The sequence below is a fragment of the Triturus cristatus genome, chromosome 4_1 (genome assembly GCF_964204655.1).
Source record: "Triturus cristatus chromosome 4_1, aTriCri1.1, whole genome shotgun sequence".
Classification (NCBI taxonomy): Eukaryota; Metazoa; Chordata; class Amphibia; order Caudata; family Salamandridae; genus Triturus; species Triturus cristatus.
Genome location: NC_140585.1, coordinates 602,345,405 through 602,369,937, shown reverse-complemented (window position 1 = coordinate 602,369,937; position 24,533 = coordinate 602,345,405).

The following is a 24,533-nucleotide window of genomic DNA, read 5'->3' as shown; positions in this document are numbered from 1 at the left end:
TTAATTAGGTGCTGTATGAAGGCCTATAAATTCATAGTCCAGGAAAGGAAAAAGCAGATAAGGGAGCAGGCTTGTGAGGCGCTCAGCCAAACCAGTGTCTTGGCCGACTGTTCTAGATTTGGTCTGTGGTCAATAGTCCTCTTTTTTCTGAAATGCCAAATTCCAGTAGAAACTGTACTATACCTGCTGAGCAATGGGTCCAGCATTTTGGTAACATCTATAGTGATCCAAATTTAGTAGAGCCCGTGGGACCAACAGTTCCCGGTCTCGCAAGCACCCCCCTCCACTTTAGTATAGACAAGGTTCATAAAGCTGTCGTTTCCACATCTGGAGGAAAGGCCCCTGGCCCAGATGGGGTACCAGCAGGCCTTTACAAGGTCAATCCCAAAGTATGGGCCAAGATTCTAACTCATGCTTTTAATGCAGCCTGCTCCTGTGGCTTCCCCACATCATGGGCAAAGGCGGTTATCATCCCCATTTTCAAAAAGGGCGCTCGGGATAATCCCGCATGCTACAGACCGATCTCGCTCTTAGATGCAGCCGCTAAAACCATGGGGAAAGTAATACTGGATCATTTAATAGTTTGGCTTGATCATTCTAACATTATTTCCGAGCTACAGTATGGCTTTAGGCAGGGGAAAGGGACACTGGACCAATACCTTAACCTTCATTTATTGATAGGAAAGTATACCATTGCTAAGAGGGGAGTTCTACATTTGGCCTTCATGGATCTAACCTCAGCTTTTGACTGTGTAAATAAGTCTAAACTGTGGTTGATCTTACGTGACAGTGGGTTAGATGTAGAACTGGTCTCTTTCTTGCACACTGCCCACGAAATCACCATGGCAGCGGTAAGGTACAACGAAGAAAGCAGTTTGACTGATCCCTGGGTAGTAAGAAGGGGGGTCCAGCAGGGGTGCATTTTGACCCCTTTTGCTGTTTACACTATACATTAATAAATTGGGAGACTCCCTAGCATCTAGTTGTAAAGACATACCCAGATCTGGTACCAAGATGATAACCGCACTTCTGTTCGCTGATAACGCAGTTCTACAGGCCAGAACCGCAATGGGCCTCCAACAAATTTTAAATTGTTTCATAATTTTTATGGATTCACTAGATTTAACTAAAAATTTTAAGAAGTCACATGCTATGACCATCGGTTCTCGAAAGGCGGCCAAGGCCAAATTCTACTGCAAGGGGACCGAACTAACCAAAGTGTCCACGTTATCATACCTAGGGGTACTCTCTGTTGAGCAAGGATCTTGGTATGCACAACAAACACTTAAAAAGAATGTTTTAGCCAGAGCAGCAGGGGCCACCCTGGACTTTGCAAAAAAATTGGGGTCAAAGCCCCTTCCTGCACTATAGAACGTTTATAATGCAAAATGTATTCCAATGGCCACATATGGGTGTGATGTCTGGGGCTACAAGGATGTGAAGGGAATTCAGGGGGCCGAGAATAATTTTATGCGTAAACTTCTTGCGGTCCCTACTGCAACCCCTGTTTTTAATTTACATGAGGAGTTGGGGGCGGGCTATATTTTGGATCAGATTGCAGTCACCCCGCTGTTGCCCTGGCTCAGAAGACGGCTGAAATGCCAGAAACCGGTCCTAGGAAGCTTGTTTCCGGTCCAGGGAAGACATGGCTTGGCAGTTCGGGCTGGACTGTTCCCATAAGGCACAGGGTCAGACTGATTTGCATATGGCCATGTCTGAACTGGGGTGGCAGAGTGAGCTAAAGAACGGTGATGGATTAAACCCAGATCAGTTGACTGGGGGTGAGTGCTTGCAATGTTCAACACTCCGTCCATCATTTCCTTTGGTTTTTGCTTTGTTCGCCATAAGTTGGCAGGGTATGCTCAGACGTGAGTCCCTTGCTCACTTTGCCACTGGATTCAAGCAAGCCTGGCTGAAGACGGCTGAAATGCCAGAAACCGGTCCTAGGAAGCTTGTTTCCGGTCCAGGGAAGACATGGCTTGGCAGTTCGGGCTGGACTGTTCCCATGAGGAACAGGGTCAGACTGATTTGCATATGGCCATGTCTGAACTGGGGTGGCAGAGTGAGCTAAAGAACGGTGATGGATTAAACCCAGATCAGTTGACTGGGGGTGAGTGCTTGCAATGTTCAAAACTCCGTCCATCATTTCCTTTGGTTTTTGCTTTGTTTGCCATAAGTTGGCAGGGTATGCTCAGACGTGAGTCCCTTGCTCACTTTGCCACTGGATTCAAGCAAGCTTGGCTGAAGACGGCTGAAATGCCAGAAACCGGTCCTAGGAAGCTTGTTTCCGGTCCAGGGAAGACATGGCTTGGCAGTTCGGGCTGGACTGTTCCCATGAGGCACAGGGTCAGACTGATTTGCATATGGCCATGTCTGAACTGGGGTGGCAGAGTGAGCTAAAGAACGGTGATGGATTAAACCCAGATCAGTTGACTGGGGGTGAGTGCTTGCAATGTTCAACACTCCGTCCATCATTTCCTTTGGTTTTTGCTTTGTTCGCCATAAGTTGGCAGGGTATGCTCAGACGTGAGTCCCTTGCTCACTTTGCCACTGGATTCAAGCAAGCCTGGCTGAAGACGGCTGAAGTGCCAGAAACGCCCCTCAGAAAAGATCTAAAAACCTGGCTCTTTGTCTAGATCACCCTGCTCCTCTGCCTCTCTCTTTTCTGGATCTGTTAGCGCCAAGACGCCGCGGCATTCGTGCGCTCTACAAATACTTCAGTCAGTCAGTCAGTCAGTCAGAAACCGGTCCCTAGAAAGCTTGTTTCCGGTCCATGGAAGACATGGCTTGGCAGTTCGGGCTGGACTGTTCCCATGAGGCACAGGGTCAGACTGATTTGCATATGGCCATGTCTGAACTGGGGTGGCAGAGTGAGCTAAAGAACGGTGATGGATTAAACCCAGATCAGTTGACTGGGGGTGAGTGCTTGCACTGTTCAACACTCCGTCCATCATTTCCTTTGGTTTTTTCCTGGCTCAGAATATGGGCATGTCTGACCACAAATCTAAGCTTTACATATTCCCTGGTTGAAATACACAAAGGAACAGACAAGATGGCTTGGCTGTCCCGACCTGTTCGTGAGCCATGGGCCCTTGGGCAACACTGCTATCAGAGATTTTAAACAGCAGTTTTTGGACAGGCGGCAGGGGTTTAGGGAGGAGACTGAACTAGCCAAGCCCTCAGTGAGAAGGTTTGCCACACTGAGCCTGGGTCCACAGATGCAACTATATTTATCCTACGTTAAAAAGGCATTTCATCGTTTTGTCATGACTAGATTTCGTCTGAACCTGGTCCGCTGGCTATTGGCATTTGCCCAAGGTTACTCAAAACCTGGCTCATTAAAACCCTGCCCCTGTGACAACATTTTGGAGCGGGACACTCTTCATGTAATGTTTTTCTGTGCCTACTGTGATCCCTTGCGCAGAAAACATATTTTTCCACTACTTAGAGATTGTCAACTCCTAAAAGTCAGGCCAGCTCTGTTTTATCTTCAAATGCTATCCTCTCCTATGGTCTGCTTTAGGGTGGCATGTTTTCTAATAGGGGCTGTGAGAAGTTGGCCTGGTATATGCTGTCCACTAGTTATAGTGGGCACCCTGTACCAGTCCAACAACCCCTTATTGGTAATAGGTTAAAGACAACCTTTATTGAAAGCTATCCTGGTGGTAGCTATGGAGAGCAGCCTTCAGGCTAAGTCTTGAAGGAATGTAAAGCAGCTTGTTTTACCAGTCTATAATCTCTTGAGTTCCTAAATGAAAGATAGCCACACCATGTATATATATAAAATATATGTATTTATTACTAAACACACCCTCCTAGTCTCTTTATGAGACTACAGGTCAAAACACATAAGTTACACTTCAAATATTACAGTAAAATAGTACAAATACACATCAAGCCCTAGGGGCGAGCCAAACCAAATACTAAAATAGTGGTATAAGAACCACGACTTAACTAGACACAAGGTCTAGAGCCTGTAGAATCACTGGGACCCCAAGGAACCACCCAAGGTAGTGACACAGGGGACCCACGGGGGCCGTGTGCAGTGTGTGAACACAGCCGCGAGCTCCCGTTAGCTTCTATGGGGAAAGTCACAGTTAGATTTTTAAAGATTAGGGACACTTAGAATTGAGTCAGGACCAAACCCATTTGGAGTTAGGGCTAGCACCCACGGGAGCACTGGAGTACTCGTGTTACCTCACCCAGGGAAGCCGGGGGCATAGATGTCTTTTGGTGTCGGGTCGCGTTGTCGATTTCAATGGGAGCTGGCGAAGAAGTGCTGCGGCGGGGAAGATGCGAGGTGTCCGAAGAGATCCAAGCCTGGATCGAAGATGAGAAGAACCTGAAAGCAGAGGAGACAGAGTCTGGGTCACTAGCCAGTGACCAGGAAGGCGATAGGCAGATGCCCACCGATGTCGGGTGATTTCAGGTGAAGAAGGTGAAGCTTGACTCTTCTGCCACGAGGAACAGGAGGTGTCGAGGATGACCAGGAGCCGGATTTGAGCTGTCCCACAAAGGATGTCGAGTGCTGCGGTGTCGGGGTCCAGATTGGACTCGCCTTGGCAACAGCAACCCACGCAGAAATGAGAAAGATGCTTCAGTGCAGACCAGCAAGGTCTGTGGGACTCACCACTTGGTAGGGAGTCGGGCACGTCTGGAGCAACCAGGCAAGCCCAAGGAAATACAAAGTTACCCCCTCAGGGACCCACCAGTCAACGAAACGAAACACAAAATGGTGGCCCATGGGTAACTCGGGGCGACTACGCTGACAATCTTCAGTGGATTCAGTGCTCAAAGTGGGGGCTACAAGTGAGCCCAAGCACAACTTCAAGAGATGTCAAGAAGTCAATGCACTTGCAGAAATGCACGGTGACCAAGAGTTCAGGTTCCACACTACTCACGAGGGCTGCAGGTCTCAGCTTTGCTGGGGACTCGGGTCGTCCTGTGAGATGTCTGGAAATCCTCCTCCTGGGTTGCAAATACTTCTGAGTCTGGCGGTAGCTTCGATAATACAGACCAGCAAATTGCTTCGTTGGTGCCTGCCAAGCAGGGGAGTCACTCCTTGACCCCAAGGGAGATTTCTTCAGTCCGGTAGTCTTGAATAGAGTGTCGAAGTTCCAGGTTTCAGCTTCAGAGTTTCTTCCAGGGATGTCTAAAGTTCTGGTTACAGAGGTTCCTTACTTATACCTAAGAAAGGGGTTGCACTAGCTCTGGGGACCCACCTATGGGAGGTTTTGGAAAGAGGGGTGGCTACACCCATTTCCTTTGTCCAGTTTCTGGAAGCCCCTGAATCGATTTGAGCTGGACTATGCACAGGGACAGCAAATGTGCCCCCAGTGCAGGACTTAAAAGCACTCAGAGAGTGCTCCCACCCAGCCCCAATACACATAGGCCTGTCTGGGAGGTAGTTACACCTCCCTGTGGAGGCAGGGAGGCAGGGGAGAACTATTGTCCAGGCCTCTCCTGCCGGAGTTTCGGTCAGCAGTAGAAGGCCAGACCCGTGTCTGTGGCTGCAGCATCCATTTTGTGATGCCAGGGCTCTGTTAAGTTTCTACAGGGTAACCCAGTACTGTCATGTCTTTCCCTCTAGAAGGGTGGATTTCTACCCCCGCCACCAGAACTGGCGGGGGAGGGTAGGATTCCAAAGCGTTAGCGTTTGACACCAAACACGACATGTTTCTGTGCAGCCATCCCAAAGTTATCATTTACCGCGAGGTTATAATGCACTTAGGAGTATATGGTCAGGCTGCATTACAAACAGGATCAGAGAAGGTTCTCTGAATGCTGCAGAGGAGCTCAGCTCATGCAGGGGCACCCTCTCACATAAGAACCAATCACTCTGCCTTCAGGATTGATAAGACCTGCCATAGGAGTGACTTATAGGTTTATATGTGTGCATATATATAGTGATATAGGTAACCTATATCATAGTAAGTGGTGCATGCACCATCTTACCCAGGCTGCAGTAGCAGACCTGTGGTGTCATTTTGGGTGGCTTTCCAGGGGTAGCATAATACATGCTTCAGGCCTCTGGGGTACCTATGCCCTGGGTACATAGTGTGCCATATACTAGGGACTCACAAGGGTACTTCAGACTCCAATCTATGGTGTACCTAAAGTAGAGGGGAGACATAAAAAGATTATGATTATTCCTCTATTATACAGATGTTGGAGGATTATAACTATATTTGAATCATATTACACTTGGTGGTAGTAATTATAGAATATATATGTATATATCCTTCTAGGGAGGAGACTGTGTCCCCCCACACAGAGAATTACAAGCAAGATATACTCTGTGCTTAGAAGCATTTCTTGGTAAAGGAGAGATATCTAAGCCTCTGATCTACCCTAAAGCAGGTGGGTAGCCTTCCTGGGAATGGAAAACAATATATGTATGACAAATGTGTGGAAATAAATTAGAGCAAGTTGGATATGAACTAATATGTGGAGCATTGAGTTTGAGTCCGAGAGTACAATATTTGGAAGTATTTATTTTAATTTTTTTAATCATTAAGAAACTGTTTTTTTAATGTAAATAAATGATACTATGATATGCAATAGGTAAACAATACGAAGTTGAAATAATGACTTGTAATGCAGTCTGTGTGAAAATATCTTATATGTATACTTTTTTATATTGTTTTTAGATGCAGCTATTTGGGAGATTTACTATAAGTATTTTGCTAGCCTGAAGAAGGTGGGGAATTATAAGATACCACCGAAACGCGTCGCTCTTTTTATAGACCTGTAGGAAGAATTCATACAACGATTTGTTATAACAAAGGAGTCTTGGGCTCATGAAGGCATTGGTAACAACTTTGGACTTGAGCAAAAGAAGAAAATCAAATGCTCATTGTACATCCATCTATGAACATTACCATCTAGGTTCATGTATCTTGAGTGTCTTTCTTGAGGAAACACTATCCCTATACTAGGACACAATGGTACAACACACATAAATAAAACAATCATTGATATGAAAAAGGCACCAAATGTTCATTGCATTTATTATTTAAAAATATATGTGAAATTCATAAAATCAATTGTGCATTTACATAAACTTAAAAACACAAAAAAAAAACCAACATATACAGACTTTCACATTAATATAATTAACAACCTGTTATGAGCCCGCATAACAGAAGATAATGGAAGACAGTGCACTTTGTCATAAATTACGCATCCTGATGGGTCTTATAAATAAGACTATGGTTGGTGATATGTATGCACCGTTATATCTACTAACAATCAACCACAGTTCTCCCTTGGATTGCGTTTTTTAGATGCGTTGACGCGTTTCGATGGTTTTTCTTATAATTCCATCTTTATCAAGACAGGTGATAGGCTTCAGGTCCTCTTCTATTGCACAGGGACCTACATAAGGGAAATAAGTTCTTATATTAGACTCATCTTTATAATTAGTTTTTACAGTGAGCTCATATGCTCTCTCTAGTTAACTCTCTTAAGGAGTATATTCTAAGGTATATATCTACTCTTGTTATAGGTGTACATATCCATTAAAATAAGGTTATGCTTCACCTGATTTATTCAACTCCAATACTCCGATTTCTACTCAGTTTTCACTTCTTGGTCTACGTGGTGGAACGCTGTGGGTTTTAATTATTTTGTGCTGTAACACAGACAATAGTAACATCATCATGTTATTCAAAGGGCATGCGGACACTAACCCCAATTGAATTAGGAAAACACTCAATATGGCTATCTACTTACTGAATGTTTTTCCTGATTTTCCTGATTGTGGTTCTTATAATGGCGGCTGGGGGTACGTGACGTTTCTCCCTCAATGCTCCTCACCTATTTTTTTAAAAGAAATAGAGGCGCTCATGTTAGCGCCGCTGACATTTCTCTCGTACCTCGAGCGTGGTATAACCACACCGGTGTCTATCAATGCTGACGAGGACTATTAATCTAGGCGAACATTGCAGTCTCACCTCGTGGCCTTAAAAACATCGGCTTCATACGCGGTGACGGGGGTCCGTAATACTCCTCCCTCAATGTTCATCACCTATTTTTAAAACAAAGAAAATAGATGCGCTCGTATTAGCGCCACTAACATATTTCTCGTACCTGACGCGTGGTATGACCATCACGATATCTGTCAAATGCTGACAAAGAATATTAGCTAGCATTGCAGTCTCACCTTGTGGCCTCAAAACAATCGGCTTCGTACGCGGAAGTGCTCCTCTAGTCGCTTCCCTAATTCTTGTCTAAGGCGACTGCTTATTTTTGGGTACAGACATCGACCCTGATTGGTTAGATTTTACACGTGGTCAGTAACCCATGTGATATTGATGTTACGAGCGGGATTTTTTTTAAAGAAAACTTTATCGCTGAGTTTCTTGGGCACCCTAATTACTGGCGATATATTTCAGTACAATCGCCGTATTATATATATACTTTGCGATCAACTCTTGGTTTGCTGTTGATTACAGTTCACGATATTATTTAGGTGCATATTGGATCAACAAAACGAAATATTCTCCTAAATTGAGACATTATGATGACATGCAGTATGACAAACATATCAATTCTTGGTTATTAACATAACTTCACATTGTCGAATATGTTATTACAATATCACCAAATAACATGAAATCATTATACTAGTATTCTGTACAATCACCTCATCTACACTTGGTCGTTTTACATATACTAAACATTGTCTCGTATGTATTTAAATATCACCAGGTCAACATAATGGTTTTGATACAATTCACACCTTATGTGATATATTAACCTTATTATGCATCATGTGTTGTATATCTACATAATAAACTTCACCATTTAACAGGGATGGAAAATTTATGCAAATACAATGACAACGTTCATCGTCTCAGAGATGTTGCTAGGATGCCGTTTGCTGCTCTTGTGGTATCTGATTTTTTGTAAATTCTCCTTACATATACCCAAGATTTACCCAACATGTTGTGCCCAATAGTACGCCACTATTAATCTTCAGTATGATTAAGGGTTATAATGATCTCTTCCTCAGGATAACACAAGAACAAACGTAATCTCAGCAGAATCTGTAGTATACTGGATCGATACAGAAAGAAAATGCTGTTTACTTTGGTCTGCCAGTTCTTTTAAGGACCAATGATACTCATCCAGTCCTCTTTCGAATTAAGACCTCTCTCCACAGTATTAAAAAAACATATGAACCATTGTTCCCTCTTTTTCCTCTTGATGTTCAAATCACCCCCTCTTCTGTTTACTGTCACTTTTTCCAAAATGAACCACCGGATTGAATCCCAATTGTGGTTTGCTTCTAGAAAGTGATCTGTTAGGGGGGCATTGGTTTTTTTAGTTTTGATTGCAGATTTGTGCTCCAACAGGCGGATTCGTAGTTCCCTACTGGTTTCACCCACGTACCCAAGGCCGTAGGGGCAGATTAAGAAATAAACAACATTCCTGCTCCTACAGTTGTTAAAACTGCTGGCCCAAATTGTTTTGTTGTTGTGGGTAAGGTTTTTCGCCTCAAGGCATTGGGGGCAAATGGAACAAGTTCCACATTTGTAATTGCCTTTAGCTTTATCTCCCTTCATGGTGGTTTGGGATTCTTGTTTGTTATCATATGTCTTTACCAGTGCATTTCGTAATGTTTTGTTACGTCTGAATGAGAACAGTGGCTTCTCAAGTGGAGTTTCTGATCCATAGTTCAAAATCACCAATTTTTATTGACTATGTTTTTGATCCGGTTGCTAAGATTGGAGAATTGAGAAACGAAAACTAAACGTCCTGCTACTTTGTCATTATTTTTATTCTTATTTCTCTCCAACAAATGGTCGCGATTATAAAATCTCGCTCTTTTGAAGGAGTGTTTGATTAATTTCTTAGGGTAGCCTCTTGCAGCTAATTTTTTCTTCAAGAATTCAGAATGGTAATAAAAGTCGGAAAGAGCTGTGCAGTTGTGCCTTAGTCTTAAAAATTCCCCAAAGGGAATATTGTCCTTCTGGGAACGCGGATGGTTACTACCATATAGAAGAAGTGTGTTTTTATCAGTGAGTTTCGAATATAATTCTACATTAAGGGCGTTTCCCACATTTTTGATTTTTATATCTAGAAACGCCACCTCCGAATGACTATAATGAGCCGTGAATCTCAGATTAGGATCTCCCAGGTTAATCCATTCAAGGAAACGTTCTAAATCCTGACTGGCACCGTTCCAGACAAAGATGATATCGTCTATGTAACGGTGCCAGCAGGTTACATTTTCAAAAAACGGAGCCATCTCATTGTAGATATGTTTTAATTCAAAGTCACCAACATAGAGGCATGCCAAGCTGGGAGCACAGGCAGCCCCCATGCTGGTGCCTTTGATCTGGATGTAGGCTTCATCCTTAAATAAAAAGATGTTATTTTTCAGTACCTTTTCAATACATGACATTATAAATTCCTTATTGGCTCCCTCTAAGTCTTCATGATCTAAAATGTTGGAGATAACTCTTATGGTGTCGTTCTGGGGGATATTCGTGTATAATGCCTCTATGTCGAGGGTCACCAGAACCTGGGTAACCCTGTTGAAGCTCTGACCCTCAAACACGGAGATGGCATGTGCTGTATCTTTGAGATAAGATCTCTGTTTTTGTACGAGTGTCTTTGACATACAATATATCGTTGTTTATTCACTTCCCTAAGGATCTTTAGGTTCTCCCATTTGTTATATGGACAATATGTTTTTAATGATCTTATGACATAAATAAAGAATATATTATATACTTTCTATATATTGTATTTTCGGACACTGTTTGGTGCGGACATTTAGTTCTATTGAGTGAATGTGAGTGACTCGATGTATGCTTAATAAAGAAACCCAAGGGAATCTTTTTCATTTGACATAGTACCTAAAGTACATGCAATCAATTTGGAGAGGAATCAGATAGGCTGGGGCCCTGGATAACAGGGTCCCAGCCAGACTAAAGTCGAAAAACAGTGAAACACCAGCAAAAAGTGGGGGTATACATGTGAAGCAGATCCTACACTCCTACACAACCCCCACCCCAAATGCAGGGACATTAAAATAACCTTGACCAGTTGAGTCTTCATGTTCTAAGTGGAAATATCTGGAGAGTCCATCTGCATTGCCATGGTTACTCCCAGGTCTATGTTCCACTGTATAGTCCATCCCCTGTAGGGGAAGGGACCACCTGAGCAATTTGGGATTTTCACCCTTCATCTGTTTTAGCCATAAGAGGGGCTTATGGTCTGTCTGAACAATGAAGTGAGTACCAAAAAAGTATGGCCTCAATGTCTTCTGAGCCCAAACGACAGCAAAGGCCTCCCTCTCATTGGCTGACCAACGTTTCTCTCTGGGGGTAAACTTTCTGCTTATGAAAGCTACTGGTTGATACTGACCTTCATCATTCAACTGTGACAGTACTGCCTCTACCCTTAACTCAGATGCATCTGTTTGGACAATGAACTTTTTGGAGTTGTCAGGACGTTGCAGAATGGGAGCAGTGCACATGGCCTGCTTCAGGTCAGCAAATGCCTTTTGATAGCTATCTGTCCACAGAACCTTTTGGGGCATTTTCTTAGAGGTTAAGTCATTCAGGGGTGTCACTATTGATCCATACCCCTTGACAAATCTTCTATAGTACCCAGTCAGGCCTAAGAAGGCTCTCACCTGAGTCTGGGTAGTGGGAGCAACCCAGTCCATTATGGTCTGGATTTTGCTCTGCAATGGTTGAACCTGGCCTCCACCTACAAGGTGGCCCAGGTACACAACCTGACTCTGCCCTATCTGGCAGTTAGTAGCCTTGATAGTTAGGCCTGCTTTTTGTAGGGCCTCCTAAACATTCCTCAGGTGGACCAGGTGGAGCTAAAGACAGCAATATCATCTAGATATGCTGCACTATAGTCTTCCAGGCCTGTAAGGGCTTGATTCTCCAACCTTTGGAAAGTGGCAGGTGCATTCTTCAAACCAAAAGGAGTTACCACAAATTGATGGTGCCCACTAGGGGTATATACACAACAAGACCTGCCCTGAAAAAGAATTTTTTGTTTTTATGAGCACAGTGAACACATTCTAGTCACAGACCCTGGTTCTTTCACAACTGTTGTGTTTTATACCACATACACGGCAAATTTTGCCATTCACCAAACGGGTCTGATATCACTGGCTCAAGAGACTCCTATATGTCTAGGTGTGTGTAAAAGTGTTTACAAAAGTGTTTCCCTGGTGATCTGTTTCCCAGATAATGTGTACAAGGAGGAAAACTAGCCAGGACCAAATAGTATGGTACCTGTTCTTACGTCACAGAGATGGAGAAAAAAAGGTGAGTGGGCCGGCAGTGCCTCACAAAAGTAACCCCAACGAGGATGCGCAGACAGGTACTCGCTTGCTACCTCACGTTCTCATCATAGGCAACTGCCGCCCAAAAGGAAAAGAAGGAATAAATCAAGAAACCTCATGTCAATCCTAATAACTGGTGTCTAGTGAAACTAATATTCTAATCTGTGTCTATATGCAAGAAATAATAATAATGGGAGTGTCGACCCCAAGATGAGGAAGACTGAGTCTGATCAGGACCCACGTCACTCCAAATTAAAACCGAGCAATACTACACTGGCTATATGAAACTTTATTCTGTGCTGTGTGTCTGCCCATTAAAACCAACATGTTTCGTTGCCTGTTTAAATTAGCGGCAACTTCTTCAGGGCTAGGGTCGACTGGCCTCTCTACGTTGCTAGTTCAGACCAGTAATCTATCTGTCTGCACCTGAGGGAAACACAATTAAAAAACACACATTCAGTATAGCACCCATATTGCTCATATAGGTCCTTCACACATACATGAAAGCGATTTGTAGCTTCGCTAACTTGCTTAAATAAGACGGTGCCTGCAACACCTGTGACATTCATATTTACCGTTAGGGTTGCTCTCATTCAGCATACCTCAACCCTTGGTATAGGTAGATGTGTACTACATCAAATAGTCCTGGACTGCTTGCCCACTGGCCGCGGAATCGCGTTTCTAAAACGCATAAAGACATGTCGAAGTGTCACACATATGGACCAGGAATTTACAGCCACCTAAGCTCATATGCCTGTTGTCAGCTGTGCTTGAGCTCGTTATCTCATTGTTACCGGCTACTACTGGTATTACCCACATTTTGTTGTCTCCCAATATGTGTTGCTTTAGTGTATGGTCTAATGCACTCCGAGCCCCCATTGCGCTCACGTTCACACAGCCTCCTCATTGCCATTGACGCTAATGTCCCCACGTACATAACAAGTAGGTCGGCGGGATCACCATAGTGCCGATCCTTCGATAGCTCTGACCCACCATGAGGGGGACGTATAAATCTACAGGTGCCCCAAAGGAAGTTGTTTACTCAAAAGAAGGGGCCCATAGGGTTCTATCCTCGAACTACAATCTAGTTGCGGTCTCACCTCGTCAGCCTGGCAATCCGGATACTCCTCAACCTTCATCGCGGGCTGGACAACCGCTTCCTGTTTAAATACATCTCGCGCGCTACCTGCGCGCATGTGTGAATGCTTACTGAAGGCAGCGGCGGCCATATTATGTAGACCGCCGTAGCTGTCTACACTGCGCCTTATGTGTGTCACTTCACTATCGCTCTAAGCTCAATTCAAGTGTTACTGAATTAATATGTGACGCCCAGCAAAATTGTAGATTTATAAAGACTAGTGACTACCCGGATGGTACATATTAAGTTTTTGGTTTTATTACTGTCTTTTTGTATGGTATGAACTTCATCGTTTATTATAACAACATCCGCCGGTTGTCACACATGAAATTTAAATGATCCACGTGCTGTATCATATGGACTATTAAGGTGGTATAGAAATGCTAAGGGGGCTCAAACCAGCTGCCATGTATGTCTGCCCATTTGTTCCCACGAGGATCCCTGACTGGTGTGGTTTAGTGAAGTAGGTGTAATCAAGAATGGACTATTAATTCACTACCTTATTCCACTCAATATAATCATTTAAACCATCTTGATCTGCTTTCTCCTGGAAAATCCAGCGCGCCTCCTTAGTTATTAATCTGGCTTCCATGTTATAGATGTCACCCATCACCCGCTCCAATACAACCCAGCGGAGTTCTTGGGGGCTATGTCTGGCCGTCAAGAAATGTTGGACCAATTTTGTGGTTAGCTTACCCACACGAATGGTACTGAGGTGTTCTTGTACTCTAACCTTCACTTTACGTGTAGTAAGGCCGATGTAATGAAGACCACAGGGACACGTCAGTCTGTAGATGACGTTGTTCGTATTACAGTTGCTAAATGCATTCAAATACCATGTTTTACCTCCTGCTAGCGTGACACTTTTTGTTGGAGTGGTAAGTTCACATACTGTGCATCCGCCACATTGATAGTGTCCTGGCGGGATCCCTGTTGTCTTGATCTCACGCTTGGGTCGTGAGTGCACAAGACGGTCACGTAGATTGGTGGATCGCTTAAAAGCAAAGCGGGGTTGGGGCATGGTCATAGTGGAGGTACTAAGCAAGGGCCAGTGTTTGTTTCTAATCACCTGTCTAATTTGAGTAGACAAGGGGCCAAAGGTGGTAACCACGGGGATACAATCCCCTGCGGTCTTGGGTGTCCTCTCCAGTAGGGCAGCTCGGGGGGTATTCAAGGCTCGTTTTTTGGCCTGTTTAATGACCTTGGTCGGGTACGCTCGTTCCTCCAATTTGCAAGACAAGACACCTGCTTGTTCGACAAAATCCTCAGTAGATGAGCAGTTCCTGCGATATCGCAAGAATTGCCCTACAGGCAGGTTATCCCTCAGGGCTCTGGGATGGTAAGATCTGTAGTGCAAGAGGGAATTCTTGTCAGTTGGTTTCTGGTGGACATTGGTGGCGAGTTTGTGATTCGCCGCTCTAGTGTCTAGATCTAAGTAGGTGGCTGTTGTATTGCTAATGGTCCAGGTAAATTTGAGACACTCATCAAGGAGGCTATTAAGCCACTGGAGAAATCTGTCTAGGTCTAGCTCGGGACCCGTCCAAATACATAGCACATCGTCAATATATCTCTTCCAGAGGGCGATGTTCCTCTGGAAGGGATTGGTGCGATGTAAGATGTGATTAGTCTCGAATTGACCCACGTAGATACATGCCAGACTAGGGGCAAATGTAGCCCCCATAGAAGTACCGGACACTTGCAAGTATAGCTGGTCCTTGTAGGCAAAGAAGTTTTTTGTTAAGGCTAATTCAACACATTGAAGAACAAAGGTTTGGGGGACATCATAGAACCATTCACATTCCCCCAGGGCGCGAGCTGCTGCCACCGGCGTTGCTTCCTGGGGGATGCTGGTATATAACGATTCTATGTCAATCGTGACTAGAAATTGATGTTGAGGATCAAACATGATATCATCCAAGATTTTTAAAACAGCGGTGGTATCCTGTACATAGGAGGGTTGAGTAATGACACATTCCCTCAGAAAAAAGTCTGCATATTGTGATAATGGTTCCAAAACAGATTGGATCCCCGAGACTATAGGAATCAGATAGGCTGGGGCCCTGGATAACAGGGTCCCAGCCAGACTAAAGTTGAAAAACAGTGAAACACCAGCAAAAAGTGGGGGTATACATGTGAAGCAGATCCTACACTCCTACACAACCCCCACCCCAAACGCAGGGACATTAAACTAACCTTGACCAGTTGAGTCTTCATGGTCTAAGTGGAAATATCTGGAGAGTCCATCTGCATTGCCATGGTTACTCCCAGGTCTATGTTCCACTGTATAGTCCATCCCCTGTAGGGGAAGGGACCACCTGAGCAATTTGGGATTTTTACCCTTCATATGTTTTAGCCATAAGAGGGGCTTATGGTCTGTCTGAACAATGAAGTGAGTACCAAAAAAGTATGGCCTCAACGTCTTCTGAGCCCAAACGACAGCAAAGGCCTCCCTCTCATTGGCTGACCAACGTTTCTCTCTGGGGGTCAACTTTCTGCTTATGAAAACTACTGGTTGATCCTGACTTTCATCATTCAACTGTGACAGTACTGCCTCTATCCTCAACTCAGATGCATCTGTTTGGACAATGAACTTTTTGGAGTTGTCAGGACCTTGCAGAATGGGAGCAGTGCACATGGCCTGCTTCAGGTCAGCAAATGCCTTTTGATAGCTATCTGTCCACAGAACCTTTTTGGGCATTTTCTTAGAGGTTAAGTCATTCAGGGGTGTCACTATTGTAGGGCCTCCTAAACATTCCTCAGGTGGACCAGGTGATCCTCCCAGGTGGAGCTAAAGACAGCAATATCATCTAGATATGCTGCACTATAGTCTTCCAGGCCTGTAAGGGCTTGATTCTCCAACCTTTGGAAAGTGGCAGGTGCATTCTTCAAACCAAAGGGAGTTCCCACAAATTGATGGTGCCCACTAGGGGTAGACAATGCTATCTTTGGCTTTGCATCATCAGCTAGTCTGATCTGCCAGTAGCCAGCTGTGAGGTCAAATGTGCTGAGAAACTTGGCTGAGGCCAAAGTATCTATTAGCTCATCTGCCCTGGGGATGGGATGGGCATCCGTCCTAGTGACTGCATTGAGACCCATGTAATCCACACAAAACCTCATCTCTCTCTTGCCATCTTTGGTGTGAGGTTTAGGTACCAGGACTACTGGACTAGCCCAAGGGCTATCTGAGGGTTCAATAACTCTCAAATCCAACATCTTTTGGACTTCTGTCCTTATACAGTCCCTGACATGGTCAGGTTGCCTGTAGATCTTATTCTTCACAGGCAGACTGTCCCCAGTGTCCACTTCATGAGTGCACCAGGTGGTCTGACTTGGAGTCAGAGAAAACATATGTCTGTACTGACTGAGAAGTGTTCTGCAGTCCATTTGCTGCTGGTCAGTGAGGCTGCCTGCCAAGGCTACACCATCAACTGACCCATCATCAGGGTTCTGAGAGTGCAGGTCAGGGAGTGGGTCACTCTCTTCCTCCTGTCCTTCATCAGTAGACATGAGCAAACCCATGTCTGCCCTGTCAACATATGGTTTTAGTCTGTTGACATGAAGTACCCTGTGGGGACACCTAAGGGTTCCAAGGTCTACCATGTAGGTGACCTCCCCTTTCTGTTCAACAATTGTATGGGGGCCACTCCATTTGTCCTGGAGGGCTGCTGAGGCCACAGGCTCCAACACCCACACTTTCTGTCCTGGCTGATAAACCATCAGTACAGCCTTTTGGTCATGCCAGGCTTTTTGTAATTCTTGGCTAGCCTCAAGGTTTTTAGTAGCCTTTTTCATGTACTCAGCCATCCTGGAGCGGAGACCAAGTACATAGTCCACTATGTCCTATTTAGGGGGTTTGAGAGGTAACTCCCATCCCTCCTTCACCAGAAACAAAGGACCCCTGACAGGATGGCCAAACAAAAGTTCAAAAGGGCTGTAACCAACCCCCTTTTGTGGCACTTTCCTGTAGGCAAACAAAAGGCAGTGCAAAAGAATGTCCCATCTCCGCCTAAGCTTCTCTGGGAGACCTTTGATCATGCCCTTTAAGGTTTTGTTGAATCTTTCAACTAAACCATTGCATTGTGGGTGATAGGGTGTGGTGAACTTGTAGTTCACTCCACACTCCTTCCACATAGCAGTTAAGTATCTTGACATAAAGTTTGCATCTCTGTCAGATACTACCTCCTTAGGTCCAGATCATTGTCATCTACCTGGCCAGCCTCAGAGGTCAGGTCATGGGGAGTTACACCCCTAGGCCTTTCATCAGGTGCTGTCCCACCCACTCTGCCTACCCCTTCAGATCCTATAGATCTGCTGAGATCATCCAGCCTGAGTACCTCTATGAGATGCTGGGTGGTTTGACTTTTGCCTGTCTTCAGTTTCCTAGTTGTACATAATGCTCTCAATTCCATTAATGGGAGGTTATCATACTGGGAATGGCAGGGATCTACTGCTTCCTGGCCTTGAAGACATTACTAGTGTGGTGTGGTGTATTGCACTACCCACTCTAGTGTGGCCTACTAAACTCTCTTGAGTTGTAGAAAGGGTGTGCTAAGCCCTTAACACACAACTCTAAGTTCAGTAGAACTTACTGTTATTCTAAAGCTTGTATTATATGTACCTAGGGTACCTTTAGTGATTTTCAGTTAGTCACTCAATTGAGATTATCTGGTAAAACAATAGCAAGCTGGAATCCCACACGCTGCACATCAATGTGAGAAGTTGGCCTGGTATATGCTGTCCACTTGTTATAGTGGGCACCCTGTACCAGTCCGAACAACCCCTTATTGGTTATAGGTTAAAGACAACCTTTATTGAAAGCTATCCTAGTGGTAGCTATGGAGAGCAGCCTTCAGGTTAATTCTTGAAGGAATGTAAAGCAGCTTGTTTTACCAGTCTATAATCTCTTGAGTTCCAAAATGAAAGATATCCACTCCAGGTATATATATAAAATATATGTATTTATTATTAAACACACCCTCCTAGTCTCTTTATGAGACTAGAGATCAAAACACATAAGTTCCACTTCAAATCTTACAGTAAAATAGCACAAATACACGTCAGGCCCTAGGGGCGAGCCAAACCATATACTAAAATAGTGGTATAAGAACCACGACTTAACTAGACATAAGGCCTAGAGCCTGTAGAATCACTGGGACCCCAAGGAACCACCCAAAGTAGTGACACAGGGGACCCACGGGGGCCGTGTGCAGTGTGTGAACACAGCCGCGAGCTCCCGTTAGCTTCTATGGGGAAAGTCGCGGTTAGATTTTTAAAGATTAGGGACACTTCGAATTGAGTCAGGACCAAACCCATTTGGAGTTAGGGCTAGCACCCACGGGAGCACTGGAGTACTCGTGTTACCTCATCCAGGGAAGCCGGGTGCATAGGTGTCTTTTGGTGTCGGGTCACGTTGTCGATTTCAATGGGAGCTGGCAAAGAAGTGCTGCTGCCGGGAAGATGCAAGGTGTGCGAAGAGATCTAAGCCTGGATTGAAGATGAGAAGAACCTGAAAGCAGAGGGGACAGAGTCTGGGTCACTAGCCAGTGACCAGGAAGGCGATAGGGAGATGCCAACCGATGTCAGGTGATTTCAGGTGAAGAATGTGAAGCTAGACTCTTCAGCCATGAGGACCAGGAGGTGTCGAGGACAACCAGGAGCCGGATTCGAGCTGTCCCACAAAGGATGTCGAGTGCTGCACTATCGGGGTCCAGATTGGACTCACCAAGCCTTGGCAACAGCAACCCATGCAGAAACGAGAAAGATGCTTCGGTGCAGACCAGCAAGGTCTGTGGGACTCACCACTTGGTAGGGAGTTGGGGCACATCTGGAGCAACCAGGGAAGCCCAAGGAAAAACAAATGTACCCCCTCAGGGACCCACAAGTCAATGGACCAGGGATCACAAAGGGACCTTGAGATGAAAAACAAAATGGTGGCCCATGGGTCAATCGGGGTGACTAGGCCAACAACCATTGGTGGATTCAGTGCTCGAAGTGAGGGCTACAAGTGAGCTCAAGCACGACTTCAAGAGGCGTTGAGAAGTCAATGCACTTGCAGAAATGCACGGTGACCAGAAGTTCTGGTTCCACGCTACTCACGATGGCTGCAGGACTCAGCTTTGCTGGGGACTCAGGTCAGCCTCTGCGATGTCTGGAAATCCTCTTCCTGGGCTGCAAATACTTCGGAGTCCGGCGGGAGCTTTGATAATGCAGACTGGCAAATTGCTTCATTGGTGCCTGCCAAGCAGGGGAGTCACTCCTTGACCCCAAGGGAGATTTCTTCAGTCCTCTAGTCTTGAGTAGAGCGTCAAAGTTCTAGGATTCAGCTTCAGAGTTTTGTCCAGGGATATCTAAAGTTCTGGTTACAGAGGTTCCTTACTTATACCTAAGGAAGGCGTTGGACTAGCTCTGGGGACCCACCTATGGGAGGGTTTGGAAAGAGGGGTGGCTACACTCATTTCCTTTGTCCAGTTTCACGCCAGAGAAGGGTCTGGAAGCCCCTGAACCGGTTTGACCTGGACTATGCACAGGGACACCAAATGTGCCCCCAGTGCAGGACTTCAAAGCACTCAGAGAGTGCTCCCACCCAGCCCCAATACACATAGGCCTGTCTGGGAGGAGGTTACACCTCCCTGTGACAGGAAACCTATTGTCCAGGCCTCCCCTGATGGAGTTTCAGTCAGCAGCAGGAGGCCAGACCCGTGTCTGTGGCTGCACCATCCATTTTGTGATGCCAGGGCTCTGTTAAGTTTCTACCGGGTAACCCAGTACTGTCATGTCTTTCCCTCTAGAAGGGTGGAGTTCTACCCCCCTCTGCCAGAACTGGCAGGGGTAGGATTCCGAAGAGTTTGACACCAAACACAACATGTTTCTGTGCAGCCATCCCAAAGTTAGCATTTAACGCGAGGATATAATGCACTTAAGAGTATATGGTCAGGCTGCATTACAAACAGCATCAGAGAAGGGGTCCAAACGCTGCATAGGGGCTCTGCTCATGCAGGGGCACCCTCTCACATAAGAACCAATCACTCTGCCTTCAGGATTGATAAGGCCTGCATTAGCAGTGTCTTATAGGTTTATATGTGTAGATATATATAGTGATATAGGTAACCTATATCACAGTAAGGGGTGCATGCACCACCTTACCCAGGCTGCAGTAGCAGACCTGTGGTGTCATTTTAGGTGTCTTTCCAGGAGTGGCATAATACATGCTTCAGCCTCTGGTAGCCCTCTGTGGTACCTATGCCCTGGGTACATAGTGTACCATATATTAGGGACTCACAAGGGTACCTCAGGATCCCATCTATGGTGTACCTAAAGTACATGCAATCAATTTAGAGAGGACGCAGCTAGGCTGGGGCCCTGGATAGCAGGGTCCCAGACAGACTAAAGTCGCAAAAAAGTGAAACACCAGCAAAAAGTGGGGGTATACATGTGAAGCAGATCCTACTCTCCTACAGGGGCCATCAGACATAGGAACAAGTTGCTGCTGCAGTAGCCACCTTGCGTCATCAGTTAGTGTAAATATGTTTTCTCAAACTATACAATGTGCACCTAACGTGACAATATCTGTAGCCCTTGGCTCAATGCATAGCGCTGTTGCACTTTATATCATGTATTTTTGAAGGTTTTTTTATGTGACTACTGAACCAGCAATGTTGGACGTCTTTTATCGTACTGTAAAGATATTTTTAAAACTTTTATGTAACCTAAGTTTTATGTATAAAATATTTTCTGATCAAATGTGCTTTTTTTTAAAAACTGTTTACTTTTATGGCTCTTGGCTGCCGAATAAAGTACTCTTGACTTTGACTTTGAACCAGTAACACTAGGATCCTTATCTTTCTTAAGAAAACAAACCAACACCGCTTCTCTAAAGTTTTTAGATGCAGGGTCACCATTTTTTTAATCAAGTTGTAAATCTTGGTAAAGAAGGGCAGAAGTAATGGCTCAAAAGACTTAAAAACTTCAACAGGGATGCCATCGTTTCTGGAGCTTTTGCGTTAGCCATAGATTTCAATACATTCCTAACTTCCATTTGTGAGACAGGTTTATCAATGGAATAACTCTTTGAGATAGAGGGCAATTCTATAAATTCAAAATGTTGTGTAAGTGAAGCTGAAGTAATTTCCTGTGTCACCTCGTAGATATTTCTGAAATGTTGCAAAAATACCTATTCTGGATTTTTGTAGCCCAGGCCAGATGTCGTCCTATATGACGGCTTTCCTCATATAGTGTTCGCTTATAAGCCTTACTCCCCTTAATTGCCTGTAAATTGAAAAATTGTCTTAACTTATCTTTAGCTTCTAAATCTTGAAGGAAAGCTATGTTTTGAGACTCTGACCTGGCCATCTTTAAGTTAGCCTTAGCCTTTCCCACTGCCAGCTGTAGCACCAATATCTCTTGGGAATGTAGCTTATTGACCGCAGATGTATATGCTATTACCTGACATCTGCAGGCTGCTTTAAAAGCCTCCCACACCACAAACGCTGGGGCAGTATACTCATTAACTTTTAAAAAATGCTTAATAAAGGACTGCATTACCACGGTCCACTCCACATCTTCCAGAGGGGATTTATCAAAATACCACCGCTTGTTAATTCTAGACCGTGTTGGATTCATCTGGATACAAATGGAAATAGCTGAGTGATCGGAAAAAGAGTTGGAAACAATATCCAACTCTCCTCTGGAAAGCAGATTATCAATCAAAAAGAAAACTATATGGGAGGTGGTCTAATACGTAGAAGAATGGCAAGTACAGTGTGCCTGCCCTGGATGACTTTGACGCCAGGGATCCAGCAAGGCAAAATCTTGTTTCATCATATTTATCATTTCAGTTGATTTAGGTTTTAGTTGATTCTTAGCTGGACTTGAAGTGCCTAAGCGGATGTCTTGAATAAAATTAAAATCCCCCCCCAAAAATTACCGAGCCCACGGAACCAACCAGTAAATCATGGATCTGGGCCAGAACCCACGTATCATCAAATATAGGACCGTAGTAATTTAAAAGATCAAACACTACACCTCTAAAATTAATTTTTAAATAAATCCATTGACCTTGAACATCTCAACTGATTTTTAGGACTTCACAGTTGCAATTATTAGAAAATATAATCACCACCCCACGAGCAGACACATTTGCAGAAGAAAAATAGGCTTTATTATACCCCTTAGGTTGAACCAAATTAGGTGAATTTGATTTAAAATTAGTTTCCTTCAAAAACAACACCTGTGGGGAAAAGGAAAGCAGCCAAGTCAGCATAGTATTTGCTTTTCTTGAATTCAACAACCCATTCGCATTGTACAAAATTATTTTGATACTCTCCATTTGTTATCAGAATGACAGCTACCCCGACCCAACCCCCACCCAGCCCTCCCTACCCATCCACGTGACGGGGGACCCCCTTGCACCATGTCACGCAGGATACCTGTCTGAAGGATGCCATGGAATTGCACCCTTTCCTGTCAGAATCGCCTCCCCTCCACCATCCCCCCATTCTCCTGCATGAACCCTGCAGACCAAAATAACGAGAGGGAAGGAGAAAAAAACAGATTAGTACAAATTCTAAACACATCTTTAGGTTTTGATTAACTTTGAAGTCTTGAGCTTCAGAAAGAACATTAAATATCTTAAATTGTCCTTTCCAAAGAACTTTAAGTTTTGTAGATTGGACTAAGGATGCTTGAGCGCCTATAGATCTAAATTCAAAGGCTAGTTTTTGGAACGCCTTTCTGCGCCTTGCTGATGTCATGGACAGATCTGAAAAAATCTTCAAGGAGGCATTTTTCCGGACTGTAAATATCTTCAGCGTGATTTCTCTTGTGAGAACTTGCTCCTTGATCTGAAAGTCTGAGAAATGAGCCAGGATAGTTAGCGGATATTTAGCCCTAGGTGACTGATGAAAAGGAACTCTATGTGCTCGTATGATTGTCAAATCCTCGGGAGCAGATGGTAAAATATGATCTTGGATCAATGTATTGATAAGCTTAGGAACTGACTGTATTTGACCTTGGGACACACTCCCTTCTGGAGAGATGTTAAAAGATAGGTGCGACTCAGACATACTGAGCCCTCTGTGATATATAATCACAAAAGCAAACATCACAAATGGTATAAACATACTGGATGAGACTTACCAACAAGTGGTAACTCCCTGGTGCATGGCCTGCCATCTTTTGTAGTAAATAGCTGTTGTTTAGCACCAGTGAGCCATGAAATTTTACACAGACACTGGTGGGGTAGAAGTCTACAAGACAAAGCATCTGCTTACTGATGAACTGAGAACAATTGTTCCCAGTAATGCGGTGCCACCAATGCAAAAGGGGTTCCAGTTATGACACTTACAGCATGTTCTGACTTCCAATCCATACAATTCGGCTTTATTTATTTATTCAGTGTTTTGTATAGTGCGAACTTGACCCCGTAGGGTATCAGAGCGCTTCACAGTTTAGGAAGTGGTAACTTTTCCAGTATAGAGTTCTGTATAACATTTAAAATATTCTAGTCCACTTCAATGTTGTCACAGCTACATCTTTTGATAACTGCTTTAGTACGTTCGCAGGCTGTAAGACTAGAGGAACCATGTCCTCAATGGAAGCAAAACCATGTAAGGACAAATGACAATTAGCTCTTGGTAAAAAGCGCTTGTTACCTTGGGCGAGAGTATTTGGGTGAGCCATGTGTGGATGCTCTGTAATGTTTACGGTAGGAATTTACTCATTAAGAAGATCTTAGTTTCTTTCTTGAATCTTGCGTGGTTGGGTAGCCTTCTGATGTTTGGCGGTAGCGAGTTCCATATTCTCGGTGCGGCACCTGCAAACTCTCTGTTGAAAGTTTTTTTGGGGTGAAAAATCTGTGGTTTCAGCACTAGATCTCTGGCGCTCCTTGATTGTCTGTTTCCCCCCTGAGATCACCAATATCTGCGCTAGGTATCTTGGTGACTTGAAGTGTAGGGATTTGTGTGTTATGTATGCCAGTTTGAGCTGAATTCTGGCTTCATAAGGTAGCCAGTTCAGTGCTTTCAGGTGAGGAGAGATGTGGTTGATTTTTTTTGACCTTTATGAGCCTTGTTGCTGTGT